Source organism: Equus quagga, unplaced genomic scaffold (genome assembly GCF_021613505.1).
Source record: "Equus quagga isolate Etosha38 unplaced genomic scaffold, UCLA_HA_Equagga_1.0 130791_RagTag, whole genome shotgun sequence".
Classification (NCBI taxonomy): Eukaryota; Metazoa; Chordata; class Mammalia; order Perissodactyla; family Equidae; genus Equus; species Equus quagga.
In genome coordinates, this window is record NW_025796320.1 from 1,632 (window position 1) to 15,591 (window position 13,960).

At 47.2% G+C, this 13,960-nt stretch overlaps 1 long non-coding RNA gene across 1 annotated transcript; it reads left to right on the plus strand.

The window, feature by feature from the left end:
• The first annotated feature begins 241 nt into the window (after window positions 1–241).
• LOC124232844 (uncharacterized) lies at window positions 242–10,794 on the plus strand. The gene is made up of 3 exons (XR_006886924.1): window positions 242–422; window positions 547–633; window positions 10,753–10,794. It is a non-coding gene; the product is annotated as an uncharacterized LOC124232844 (long non-coding RNA).
• Window positions 10,795–13,960: the final 3,166 nt, after the last annotated feature.

The window sequence follows — 13,960 nt, forward strand, 5'->3', positions numbered from 1 at the left end:
TATCCCCATTTTACAGGTAAGGAAACTGAGGCTAGTGAGGGCCAACCGTGGAAGAACTGTGGGTGTGATACGGCGAAGCTGGGCCCACCACAATGGTGGAAACATAGAGGACAGCATGCAGTGGGAAGGAGCTTCCATTTCTACGCTTCTGCATGAGGAGGAGGGAAGGCACCTGGAGGAGAGCCTTGAAGCTGAGATTGAAGGATGCCGGTCTTCTGCCGGGTGAGGAAAGGTGGAAGGAGGACCAAGGCCATGGAGGGGCGTGTGCCAGAGGGATGTGCAGGTCTGGTGCGTCTGAGGCAAGCCGTTCGCTGTTGCTGAGCTTATTATATAAGAGGAGTGTGTGGCCGGACAGGCAGGCAAACTGCCTTCAAAGGTCATCTGATTTTTCCCCAAAGAAGCCACTGAGGAATTTCGAGCAGGTGAGTGATGTGGTCAGATTCAAGTTCACAAGACCACTCTGATGTGAGCGAGAGGGATGGATGGGGTGTCTTCTTTTCCCTGAGCTAAGAGAGTTCACCCAGGGTCCTCCTGTGTGCTTTACAGCTCCAGCTGCCTAGGAGATGACAGGCTTGTCACAGGGCCGGGGAGAGAGGTGCTGGTCAGAAGGTCAAAAGGGTCCTTCTCTCTCGTGTGGCTCTGATGCCTCTGTCTCAGGCCCACTGCAACCCCTGGTAGACAGGCCCACCAGCCACACTGCCACCGTCTCTGATTTCTGTTGCAAGGCTTGGTGACTGGCACCCTGCCAGGGAGGGGTCCTGGGCTTGTTTAAGATGTGGCAGAGGGGGCGGCTCAGTGGTGTAGTGGTTAAGTTTGCGTGCTCTGCTTTGGCAGCCTGGGGTGCACAGGCCCCGATCCTGGGCGTGGACCTACACGCCACTCATCAAGCCATGCTGTGGTGTCATGTCATATACAAAATAGAGGAAGATGGGCACGGATGTTAGCTCAGGGACAATATTCCTCAAGCAAAAAAGAAGATTGGCAACAGATGTAACTTCAGAGCCAATCTTCCTCACTAAAAAAAAAAGGAGAGAAAGAAAGAAAATTAAAAAAAAAAAAAAAAGATGTGGCAGAAAGAGGTGGAGGGTCCACAGTCTAGGAGCTTTGCCTGGGAGGAGTTAGCTGATGAGACACGGTGGACCGAAGAGCATGGCTAGGCAGCCCACTGTGGCCTCTGGCTCTGTTCCAGTTCTGCCCTGTCATCTCCTATGTCCTGGCAGCATCTAGTGGTGCTGTGGAAAGATGTTCCTCCAGCCCTCTAAAATGCTTTCCTCTTCGACTTAGGGAAACAGTTGGGCCTGGGCGAGGACTACAAGGAGTAGGGGTCTTCAGGAGGCTTGGGCACATTTAAAATTGTTTGCATCATTTTTATAGTTTCCTCCATTTAACAAACATTTATTGAGCACCTACTGTGTTCAGACATAGTTAGACGCTGGGATAACAAAGCCATTTGGGACACGGTCCCTGTCCTCAGGTGGCTTCTAGTCTGGTAGTGGGAGACAGCCACATACCCCAACCCAATGACGTGTCTCAGGTGCCATGACAGACACCTGGAGGGTAGAGGAAGTGCCTAAGTGGGGGCATTCACTTCATCCTGTGTGGAATATCATGAAAAAATTCTGGAAGCTTCTGTGGTGGTTCAGCTGGGTCTTGAGTGACGTGAAGGTATTCTTGAGGCAGCTGGGGTGCCGGAAGAGGGCCGGGACTCAGCAGGAGGAGGGACATGCATTTACCTGTGGATCTATTGCATGTCCGTTGTTGACTAGACCCAGATGGTGATGGCCAATGGGCGATTCTGCTTCTGGAGGGAGGTTCTGGAAGACTTGAGAGTGGTTCTCAATGGTTATTGAGAATGTAACAAAAATGAGGACTTTTTTGAGGCTGGACACAGCCAACTGGGCATATGGGACTTGGGCATTTGGGCTGTGACCGGTAGTTGGGACGTGAGCTCCTCCTAGGAAAGAGAATGCAGTGGTTTTAGATCTCTGTTACATCTTTGCACCGCAAAGGACATGATTGGTATTGTCCCCAGGGCACCCTCTCTGCTTTAGAGGAACACGCTGCTCCCTGAGATCTTATGGAGAGTGACAGTCACTGATTGTGAGAAGAAACCGTGAGCGTGGGTGGACCGGATATGGAAGCCATCGCTTTCTGATACTTTTAGTAACTGTCTGGATTCTTTGAAATGCTTGATGTCAAACCTCAGTCAGCTGGCATCTGAGAGGGGAAATGCTAGGCCTGTTTAGGGGCCAAGGATGACCTCTTTCTGGCAGGATTTGTCTGTGGCCTCAGGAAATAGTTGTGAAGAAGTCAGGATTCTGAGAGAGCCAGGAAGCCGTGGCTGTGTTCTGGTCAACAGTGTGTGTGTGTGTTGGGGGTGACAGTGTGGGGAAGGGCCACGGGGTCTTCACTGTGTGATGAAAGGAGATACCTCAGGAGGGATGCACACAGAACACAAAGATGAGGGGGCCCCGGAGAGAGGCCACAGCAGCCCCCTTCCCAGAGAGCTTTAACATCAGGGTAGATTTTCTGTTGTTGGTGGGCAGAGTTTCTGTGTAAGACAAGGAGATGGCCAAGATCACCTCTTCGAGACCCTACAAGTCAGTCATAATTTTTGCACTTTAGATTTATTATGATTTTTTGGGGAAGCACTTCAGTGAATTTACGTGAGAAAAGGTCTGAGGAAAATTATTCTGTACCCAGATGGGAAGACTCCTGTCTTAGTCCGTTTGGGCTGCTGTAAAAAAATGGCATGGGTGGGGTGGCTTATAAACAACAGAGATTTATTTCTCACAGCTCTGGAGGCCGGAAGTCCGGGATCAGGGTGCCGGCATGGTTGGGTTCTGGTGAGGACTCTCCTCCCAGTCACAGACTTCTTGTTCTGTCCTCACGTGGCGGAAGGGCTGAGGGAGCTCTCTGGGGTCTCCTTTATAAGGCACTAATCCCATTCACAGGGCTCCGCCGTTAGGACTTAAGCACCTCCCAGCGCCCCACTTCCTGATGCCATCATCTTGGAGGTTAGGTTTTAACATAAGAATTTGGGGGACACAAATGTTCAGACATGGCCACTCCTGTAAACATACACAGCGCTCACATGTTCCCCTCTTCCTGGCAAAACTTTGCTTTGTACAAAGTGGGACCTCCTTGCTGGAAAGAAATCTGCCACTATTGTGTTTTTAAAAATACTTATTCTTAATCTCCTTTGAAGAGAAGTTTAGTTTCAAATTCTTCCTAGATTGATTTTTTTTTTTTTTTTTTTGAGACAAAGGGAGAGGAATGAACCTACTGATATTTTTATCAGAGAAGTTTAACTCTAACTGGCAAAGCAGGTCAGACTCCTCCCTCCACTTTTAGGTCCTTCTGACTCTGCACTAAGAAGACAGTCTTTGCACTCAGTGAAGTACTGCATTTTCAGTAAAAGTTATTTATAACCGGAAAAAAGTTATGAGCGAAAAGAGGAGAGAGTTTTAAGTCCTGTCATCAGAAACTAGAATAACAGGGTGTGAGAGTGTGTGTGCGTGTGTGTGTTGGGGAAGGACGGACAGCTGGCTGCTGCTGAAAGGAGTCACTCCTGAACCCTGTGGCTCCTCAGCCTCCTGGGCCGCTCCAGGAGAAGGGGGCCACCTCCCAGCCCCCCACACCCTGCTGGGGTCACCTCTGCTCCCCTCGCTGCTGCGGGCCTCTCGGCTGACCCAGGGCCCCGAGATGCTGCCAGGCCCTGACACTGCAGAAGGCCGGGGATGACAGCTCCAAATGGATAGCTTCTGTTCCAGAACAATTCCGTGAGCCAAGAAAGTGTCCACGCGGGTGAGGCTCGCAGTCACTCTTACACGAGGAGCCCGGACGCTGTGTGGGCCCGGCCAGTCTCCCTGCTGGCTGAGTGGTGGCCTTGACCCCGCACCTGATGCCGCCGCTTCCTGAGACCGTGGCTCAGCTGCAGATGCTGGGTGAGCAGCAGCGGTTGAAAGGGAATCCAGCCCTCAGCGCTGCCTTAGGACGCTGTCCTGTGCTCCTTCTCTCCTTGGGGGGGTGGGGCCTTCCAGCTCAGGAGCAGGCTGGCTGTGTGGGAGGTGGCGGGTCGAATTTTCCAAGTCAGGGCTCCCCTTACGGGATTCTTTCCCTGAAATGCAGCCAGGTCAGTGTACACCTCCTTCCTCTCTACCTGACCACATCATGGGCTCCCTTCCAAGTCCACTTCTTCCGGGAAGCATTCCTTGTCTGCTCCCTTTGAGTGCCTGTGCACTTCGGATCTGTACCATCCAGAGGGGGCGCACTTTATTCTGTGCTGTGTGTTAATCTCTCTCTGTCTACATACTTGGCCACCCCAGCTCCCAGAGGACAACGATTATGTGGTTTATTTGTAGCAATCTTAGAATTGACTTCATAAGAAGCATTTGATTAAATCTCTCTCTCTGGATGAGGTTGTCTATCTGAGTTTTTCTTATGTAGCTTTATTAGCTTTATTACTGGTCCCTAAAGGGCATATTGTGACAATAACTGCTATCACTCCCACTCCCACCCCAGCTGTCACTGTTCCTATATTGCCTTAGACATTATGTAACTGTTTCACATTCGATATTTTCCTTTGATTTTCACAACTACCCTTTTAAATAGATGAAGCAGGTATTACATTTTTTCCCTGGTGGTTGGAAATACTGAGGTTCAGAGAGGGTAAATAACTGGCTCAGGGTCACACAGGTGACATAGAAAGCTTCCCTGATGCTGGGAAAACCAGTGGCCCCTTTCAGACCACAGGTACATTCATGCATGTACAAGGTCCTTGTGAATGAGGGCTCATCCAGTGCTGCATAGAGTTATGATGAATTATAGGAAGTAGCTACTGCAAGATGGCAACACTTGCATTAAGAGGGAGCAGTTGTTTGGATGGCTCTGGGTTTGGTTGGCCGGAGTGCGGTGCTGGCTGCATTTGACGGCCCTCCGGGTGGAGATGCAGCAGGCGGAAGGAGGTGGCTGTGGGGAGGGTGGGAAGGACTGAGTTCAGGGGCAAGGAAAGACCTTTGTTCTTACTGTGGGTGTCTGCACGTGCCCTGGGATTTCTCGCCCCCATCCCTCTGCTTACGCCGTGCCCTCATCCTGGGCTACTCTCCCTCCCTCACTGGGGCTTGAGGCTGTATTTCCAGTTGTCTCCTAGACGTTTCTGTGTGTCTGTTCCTGGGGCAGAGCACAAACGGAAGTCTTTCTCTTCCCAAACAGGCTGCTGCTTTTGTGTTTCCTATTTTGGCTACTGATACCACTCTTTGCTTGGCAGGGAGGCTGGAAACCTTGGAATCAGGGTCTCTTTCCCTCACTGAATCATATCCAGTCGCCAAGGACAAGAGTCCACATCCACGGTGCTCCTAGTCTCCGTTCTCTCTTGTCCCCACTGCCTCTGCCTGGACCGCCACTATCACCAGCTCTCTGGGTCCCATCTGTCCTCCCTTTTGCTACCATCTATAATCTTGTAAAACAAGGCAAACTACATTGCTCCTCTCCAACAGTCGTCTGTTGTTATGGGCCGAATTTTGTCCCCACCCAAATTCATGTGTGGAAGCCCTAGCTCCTAGAGCCTCAGAATATGTCTGTATTTGGAGATTGTTCTAGTCAGCTCGGGCTGCCGTAACAAAAAACCACAGACTGAGTGGCTTCAACAACAGAAGTTTATTTTCTCATAGTTCTGGAGGCTGGAAAGTCCAAGATCAAGGTACCAGCAATGTAGGTTTCATTCTGAGGCCTCTCTCCTTGGCTTGCAGGTAGCTGCCATCTTGCTGTATCCTCACGTGACCTCTGTGTATTCACGGGGACAAAGGGAGAGAGAGGGCTCTCTGTGTCTTTTTTTTTTTTTTTGAGGAAGACTGGCTCTGAGCTAACATCTGTGCCCATCTTCCTCTACTTTATTTGTGGGACGCCTGCCAAAGCATAGCTTGACAAATGGTACGTAGGTCTGCACCCGGGATCCAAACTGGCGAACCCTGGGCTGCCAAAGTGGACATGTGACCTTAACTGCTGCACCACTGGGCTGGCCCCTCTGTGTCTCTTCTTATAAGCCCCAATCCTATCAGATCAAGGCCTCATCCTTAGGACCTCATTTAACCTTACTTACTTCCTTAGAGGTCCCATCTCCATATACAGTCACAACAGGGATTGGGGCTTATACATAGGAATTTTGGGGGGACACAAACATCCATCCATAACAGAGACAGAGCCTTTAAAGAGGTGGATTAGGGGTGTGCCCTAATCCAATTGACTCTTGTCCTTATAAGAAGAGGAGATTACGACACACAAAGGGACACCAGAGGCATATGCACAGAGGGACGACCATCTGTGGGAGAAGAGATCTCAGAAGGAACCAACCCTGCTGGCATCTTGATCTGGGACTTTCCAGCCTCCAGAACTGTGAGAAAATAAACTTGTGTTGTTGAAGCCACTCAGTCTGTGGTATTTGTTCTGGCATTTGTTATGGCAACCCGAGCTGACTAGGACACCTGCGAAATGACATTCAAGGCCTGTTGGGTTCTAGATCTATTTGCTCTGCCCACGCATACTGTGCATTTTTAACCCTTCACGCCTGTGCACATGTTAGCTCCTCAGTCTGGAATGTCCCTTTTCTCTGTGGCAGAGGCAATAAGTTCTCACCAAACATTTCATGTGCTCTCTTAGTTAGAACCAACAGGCCACAAGCATAAATGATGTGTGTGGCTTCCAGGCTGAAAGCATTGAAAGGCAGATGTGAATTCTCCACATTTTGGTGCCTTCCCCTGCATAGTGATGGTGAAAGTGTGGGATGGAATGAGGGATCAGGGGCCGTAGCAGCCTGGATCGCTGAGTCATGACACTGAGCGAGTGCCCTGCATATTGCCCCACTTGAATTAGCATTTGCATAGGAAAAATAAATCTTTGTTGGGTTAAACCTTTGTTACAGTGGCATAACCCAGTCTGTCCTAACACACTCTCATCTTCTGCCAGTTAAAATCTTCATCTTTTAAGTCCTTCTCTAAAAAGCCTTCCAGAACTAACCCATCGCCAGTGAGAATGAGTGTCTTTCCTTTGTGCTTTCACAGCATGTGTAACTTATGTGTATCTGACACCTACTGCTCAGTATTATGGTTAGTTATGTAGATATAGAGTTAGTGTCACAGAATGATGAAGAGGATGAATTCTGGAACCAGACTGACTGGGTTCACTTCTCAGCCCTGCCAGTTCTCAGCAGTGGGACCTCTGATGAGTTAATGTTCCGGGACCTTGGCTCATATTTGTCCCTCTGGTACCTACAGAGTACCTGGTACCATAATTAGTTGTTCAGTAGCACCTGCTTGCCAGCCTCCTTCTGTTTCATCTTGCGGAGTAAAGCATCAGTAAAAGACACGCAGAACCAGAGGATCCTGTGGTTTCAGAATCAGGCGCCCTTGCAGCATAACACGTGGTGCAGCCTATGGCGCAGCCAGGCCTGGAAGGGACTACAATTTTCTACAAATTAATTCAAACTGGAGGGACAGAACTTAGAGGAAGGAGAGATGAATTGAATATCACTTTTTGAAACTACTGAGGTCATCATTTTGATGTATCTACCTAGCTAGTTTTATGATTTTATTTTTTTTCTACTAAGTGTGAGTTACCTTGATTGATTTTAGAATACTGACTCACCCTGGCATTCCTGGAATAAACCCTAGGTAGAGGCTTGATTTTATTTCCTGATATTTTATTTAGGATTTTGCGTTAATATGCACGAGTGAGGCTTTTTTCTTTCCTCCTGACACCAAGCAAGTCTCTATTCTCTGACACCAACTGGGTGTCTAACAAATTTTGACACTAACTACCTGGACTCATCTGTTTTATGTTCCTTCTTCTTTCTTGCCTTCTTTTGGATTAATACAGTAGTCTCTCTTACTCTACTCTCCACTCTAAACTTGTAGGTTAATATTCTGTTGTTATACGTTATTTTCTTTTAGATGTTATCCTAGAGATTAGACAACATGTAGTCTTATCTTATTTCTGTCTCATAAATGATTACTTTTGCTAGTTTCCCAGTACTGCTGGAAACTCAGAAAACCAGCTTCCTAAAAGTTTATCCCCTTCCTCATTTTGTGGTATTGTCATACATTTTTAGTTCTACACATGTATTCAAACTCCACAAGACATGATAATTGTTGGATTGATTACCCATATGTTTATCCTTTCTGGTGTTTTCCATTCCTTCCTGCATTTCCATGTTTCTGAATAGGATCACTCATTTTCATTCTGCAGACCTAGTGAGAATGAGTTCTCTCTGGCCTGCTGGGACCAGGAAATTATTTTAAAAATCTTTGCTGGTTGTTTTATGACACTAATTAGCAGAAAAATTACATTTGGCCAAAATATTTGGCCTTTCTTTTATCCCCCTTCCCTATTCAAAGCATTCTCCATCATAAAATTGGGGGACACTGTAATGCCTCTTATGGGGTGAGGGTAAAAGGCCTGGGAAACATCCATTGAGAATCCTGAATGAAGGCAAGGGAGATCAAAAGAAAACGCATTAGGATTAATATGTCATATGTATGCACATTTTTTTATTGAAATATATTGACTCAGAGAAGAAAATATGGGGGCCAGCCCCATGGCCGAGTGGTTAAGTTTGTACACTCCGCTTCAGCTGCCCAGGGTTTTGCTGGTTTGGATCCTGGGTGTGGACATGGCACCGCTCATCAAGCCATGCTGAGGTGGTGTTCCCACATAGCACTTCAGAAGGACTTGCAACTAGAATCTACAACTATGTACGGGCGGACTTTGGGGAGAAGAAGAAGAAGAAGAAGAAGAAAACACAAAAGATTGGCAACAGATGTTAGCCCAGGTGCCAATCTTTAAAAAAAAAAAAAGAAAAAATATGCACAGATCTTTCTGTACGTGTTTTCACAAACATGATTTTTGCAAACAGAATGTGGCATGTATATTTTAAATCATTAAATTCTATTTAAAGAAGCAGAATTTTGCATAGCATGAACACTTTCCTTACTGTTCAGCCAGACGGCTTCCTGAAGAAGCGTATGTGACTTTACGCTATGTGGCTGTCCTCATCAGACCTCGCTGACTGCCCCATCACAGTCTCCCCCCGTCCCCTCCCTCCAATCAAGGTGCACTCCACATTTCAGTTCACCTCTGGTTCCAGCAGACCAAGCCAGGGTCTCTTAGTCAGACTCTGGCTTCCTTTGCGCCTAGGGAGGAAAGTCTCCATCTGACCCCTGGTAGCATCTCTTCCTGCTTGCTTTTCCCAGGGTTGATTTGAAGGCTTCTGAGGGCTGCTCTGAGAAGTTGCCTAGTCATGGCGGCAGGGCCTCTCTTGAGGCACCCTTGTCCCTTGTGCTTCGGCCTCCCATGGAGAAGGACCAGAAGGAAAGGCTGGTGACATTGCTGACTAGTCTGGCAGCAAGAGCCCTAAGCTCTTTGGGAGGGAAGAGTGAATATTAAAATTTCAGCATTCATTAAGCACCTACTATTGTCAGGTTCTCTGCCAGAGACTTATATATAGTGTCACGTTAATTATGCCAACACTTCTGTGAAGAAAATACTATTACTCTCCTGATTTTACAAATAAGGAAACGGAGGCTCAGGGAAGTTAAGTAACTTGCCGAAGGTCACAGAACCAGCAAACTGCCGGGAGGGTTTGGATCAGGCCTGACTGCCTCTTTGCTCTAGTTATGGCTGTGTCTTCTGCTTGTGTCTCAGCTGCTGACACTCTGACTCAGCTGTCCCTGGACGTTTTCCCTGGAAGTGCAGGAGTGAAAGGGACTTTAGAGGTCATCCAGGCCAGCCCTCTCATTTTGCTGAGGAAGCGACTGAGACCTAGACCAGGTCGACGGCCTGACGTTGGTCACCCTGCAGTCAGCGGCAGGGCCCGTCCGCCTCCCTGTGTCTCTGGACGCCCCCTTGTCTGCTCTCAGTTGTGTGTGTCCTCCTGATGGCTGTTGTTAGATGACTACTCCCCTACTGGGGACTTTGGCCAGTCTCTGGATCTAATTATATTCCCAGGGCACAGGAAGCTTGTCAGTCTCTATCTCACGGTCTCACTTCCTTACCCAGAAAGGTTAATGTTTCACCTTGGACCATCAGTGCAATGGCTGCTTCTCCGACTCTCAAGCTGGATCATGACTTCTTTTACCCCATCCGTGGCTTTTTACACGAGCTTTCTCCTCTTTTGCAAGAGGATGGGATGAAGATGGCAGCCTTGACTCAGAGCTTGCCTTTCTCTGACATTGAACTTCCAAGTCTGCCCAGCGGCTCTGGACTACAGGTCATGCCAGGTTAGGAGTGGGGGTGAGGGACTACAGTTGCTCCCCAGGATGTCACCTGTCCTCACCTTCTTTAGGGTGATAGTGCCTCCCCCAGTTTGCTGGCACTTGCTGAGATTGCAATGCTGGTGCCATCAAGAGTGTCTGCGCCTAAGGCCTGCCTGACAGGACCCAACCAACCAGAATTACTTGGTCTTTGCTTAATTACCCAGCAAGTTATTGTATACAGTAGTACTTATTGTGGCTTGACAAGAGCTTATAAAAGTGGTATATTGAAAGTGGTACTATCCTCTTTGTACCGATGGGAAAAGGGTTCAGTCTCTATCAAATTCAAATACCATATTTTTCAAATTTTTGACAAGAAATACATTTTCCATTGTGATCCAGTACACATAAAATTGAAACAAAGCTTTTAGGAAATAATCCTTTTGATGCACTTACATGTGATGCCCTCCAATCCATGACATTCCATTAAAAAAATGCTGGCTCCTAGGGCTGGCCCCATGGCCGAGTGGTTAAGTTCGTGCGCTCCACTTTGGCAGCCCAGGATTTCGCCAGTTCGGATCCTGGCCACGGACATGGCACGGCTCATTAGGCCATCCTGAGGCGGTGTCCCACATGCCACAACTAGAAGGACCCACAACTAAAATATGCAACTGTGTGCTGGTGGGATTTGGGGAGAAAAAGCATGAACAAAAAAGATTGGCAACAGTTGTTAGCTCAGGTGCCAATCTTTAAAAAAAAATGCTGGCCCCACCCACTAAGTTAATTTCAGGACCCACTAATTGAAATTGCACCCTAGAAATGATTGACTCTGGGTGGGGAAGCTTTAGGAAAGTCTTTAGAGGGAAATGATGCTTGGTGTGAACCTTGAAAGCTAAAGAGATAATTAACAGCTTGAAAAGAGGAGAAAGGGGGCTTCAGGCAGAGGGAGCCTTGTTAGCAAAGACAGAGAGGTGGGGAGAATTCGATACGTTTGGAGAAGTGTGTGTAGTTTGGGGTGGCTGGCACACGGATATGGAGGAGATATCGTGAGAAAGAAGGTTGGCGAGGTCGTCAGTGCCCAGATCACAGAGGACTGAGTGTGCTGTGTGGGTGTGGGTGGGGTTGGCTGGGTGGCTAGAGGTGGAGAGGATTCCAGGCAGAAGGAACAGCATATGCAAAGGCGACAGCATGTTCAGAGAACTGCAACTATTTGGTGTGACTGGAGTGAAGAGTATCTGTGGGGATGTGCTGGAGGCCTGATATGGCTCTCAGAGTTTTTTTTCCACTAAGAAAATAGACAAGTATATTAGGGCAGTGTTTTCTCAAGGAGAGGGCAATGTGAAGGCAAAGCTTTGGGGAGACTGGAATGACAATGAACCAAAGGTATTGTGCTACAACTGGGGTCTGGGGAACCCTCTGCCCTGGAGAGAATATTGTTCCTTACCTCTCTTTCCAGCTGGATGGAGTTCTGCGTATTCATACTTGAAAGTCTCTCACCTTAACTCTCCTCTTAGAGCAAGCTTTCTTCTTATCTGTAATGCTTAGATAGAGCTGGGGGTCCTGAAAGTCTTCTTTCCATTGGCTTGGGACACATACGCCTTTTCTAGAAGCAACGGCTTCTTGTCCATGCATAGGGAGACCCAAAAACAGGTAGTAGTGTTGTGCTTGTGAAGGAATCAGCATAAAATTGTAGTGAAAACCCTAGAAGAAAACACAATATCTCCAAGGATACAAGAAAAAAGAACATGAAGTCAGAATCTTCATTAACTTCTAAGGGCAGCAAGCTTTAGGGAAAGCTCTAAGGGACTAGAGAGACCAATACTTTCCAGCCTAGCAGAGACCATTTTAGCATCTCTCCTCCCATTATTGGGACTATGCACCTTGCTGGAACTTGGTGGTCCGAGCCCTCTGACCCCCGTCCCCTGCCAACTCTCCACATGCTCAAACCTCCTGCCTCTCACCCACTGTCCTGCATCATCCTGCATCTCCCCAGAGCTCCTAACATAATCACAGCTCCCTCCGCACTTGCTAGATGACGTTGCCACAGGAGTCTGTCATCCTCGGGCAGAATGGTCAGGAAATGCTGCAGTGGGAGCAGCTCCAGTATCTGCTCTTTTGTACAAATGTCTGGGCTCAGGCTTTCATGACACAGCTCTTGCAGTCTGCTCAAAATCTCATGGCAGGTTGGCATCACCTGTTATAAGAATTTCCTAAAGCACTGACATAAGATCTCTTGGCTGGTGTTATTTTCTTGGCTGCATTTCTGCCCCCAATCGTCGTCTTTTCCCATCATCTCTATCCCATGCCTCTCTTGCTCAGGTGGAGCATGGAGATCCTAGGTTTTTGGGTCCTTGAATTGTTCACTTGTCCCAGATGAGATCTGCTGAGCCCAACCCCAACAGTTCTTCAAATTCCTAATTATTTCTCTTTCGGGCCACTCTTCAGATATAATAAGTTATTACCAATGTAGATATATGACAACTGTTGTTGGGAGCACGTATAAAATATACACAAAGCCAGTCACTACTGGAACTTATAATTAAAAATGGAGAAAAGACCTAAAAGGTACCAAAATAATGATAGCTATAATATCTCAACAATGAACAAAATGGGTTTGGACTATCTGTCCTATAGAGTTGAAGGGTATTATTTGATTACAAAATCATGTGTAGTTAATCTTAACATCAAGTACAATGTCACAGAGAAAAGGAGATTATCAGATTAATACAGGTCTTGGTTCTTGGGTTATATGGGGTCCATAGATACTTAAATTTTAGAAGGAGACCAAACATACAGAATGAAATCAGTTATCAATAGAAAGGAGCCCAGAGACTGTCTGTGAAGACCCGAAATCCAAACTCGGTCACCTCCAGGGAGGCACAGCGGGATAGGGCTGTAAACAGAAAAGGTTAAACCAAGTCAACTGCATTGTACTCTAGCTTGAGAAAGAATATGGGGAGGGTATCTCTGAAAGGGATGTTCAGAGACAAAATGACTTCTCTCACCTCTAGCTCCTTGGGAGAGTGCTTTTTACCCATGAAGATGATTATCTAGCCAAACTGACAGGTACATCCGTACATGGATGACACGTACATCCAATGACACTGGATGCCATTAAACTTGGTTATCATTCTCCCTGGTATGATTCCATGCCGTGTGTCTCCAATGTAATATAGCATAGCATAAGAATCTGGACTCCCATGTAGATCTCCCTTCAAGAAGGAACGACTATTGGCAAATACAATTATCCAACTGACTGACAATTATATTTTTCACTAGAAAGGAATTAATTAACACTCCAGGAATTAATTATACATTAGTCCCTTTTGAGTCTGGTTAGCATTAGTGTGTCTTGTGAAGCCTGCTCACCTGTGTGAACTAATGCAAGCAGGTTGCCGGCCCTATAGAGTGGATGACCGGAGTGGAACAAGACCCTCCAGCGTTACTGTCATCCTTAGGCTGGCCTTGCTTGAAACTGCAAGTCTATAACATACTAGTGAGTCACTTCACAGCCCATCTTGACAGAGGTTTGTGCCAAACATGTGAAACTACCTCCTGAAGAGCTTCTACTGTTACTTCAGTAACTAAGCGATCTTGAATGAAGTTCAAGGTAATCCTTGTACTAAATTTTATTCCCTAATTTCAGGGCAAGTTTCCAGCGGATGTCACTTAATACTTACATACAACACACTTTCATGGTTTTTAGCTACATTCTA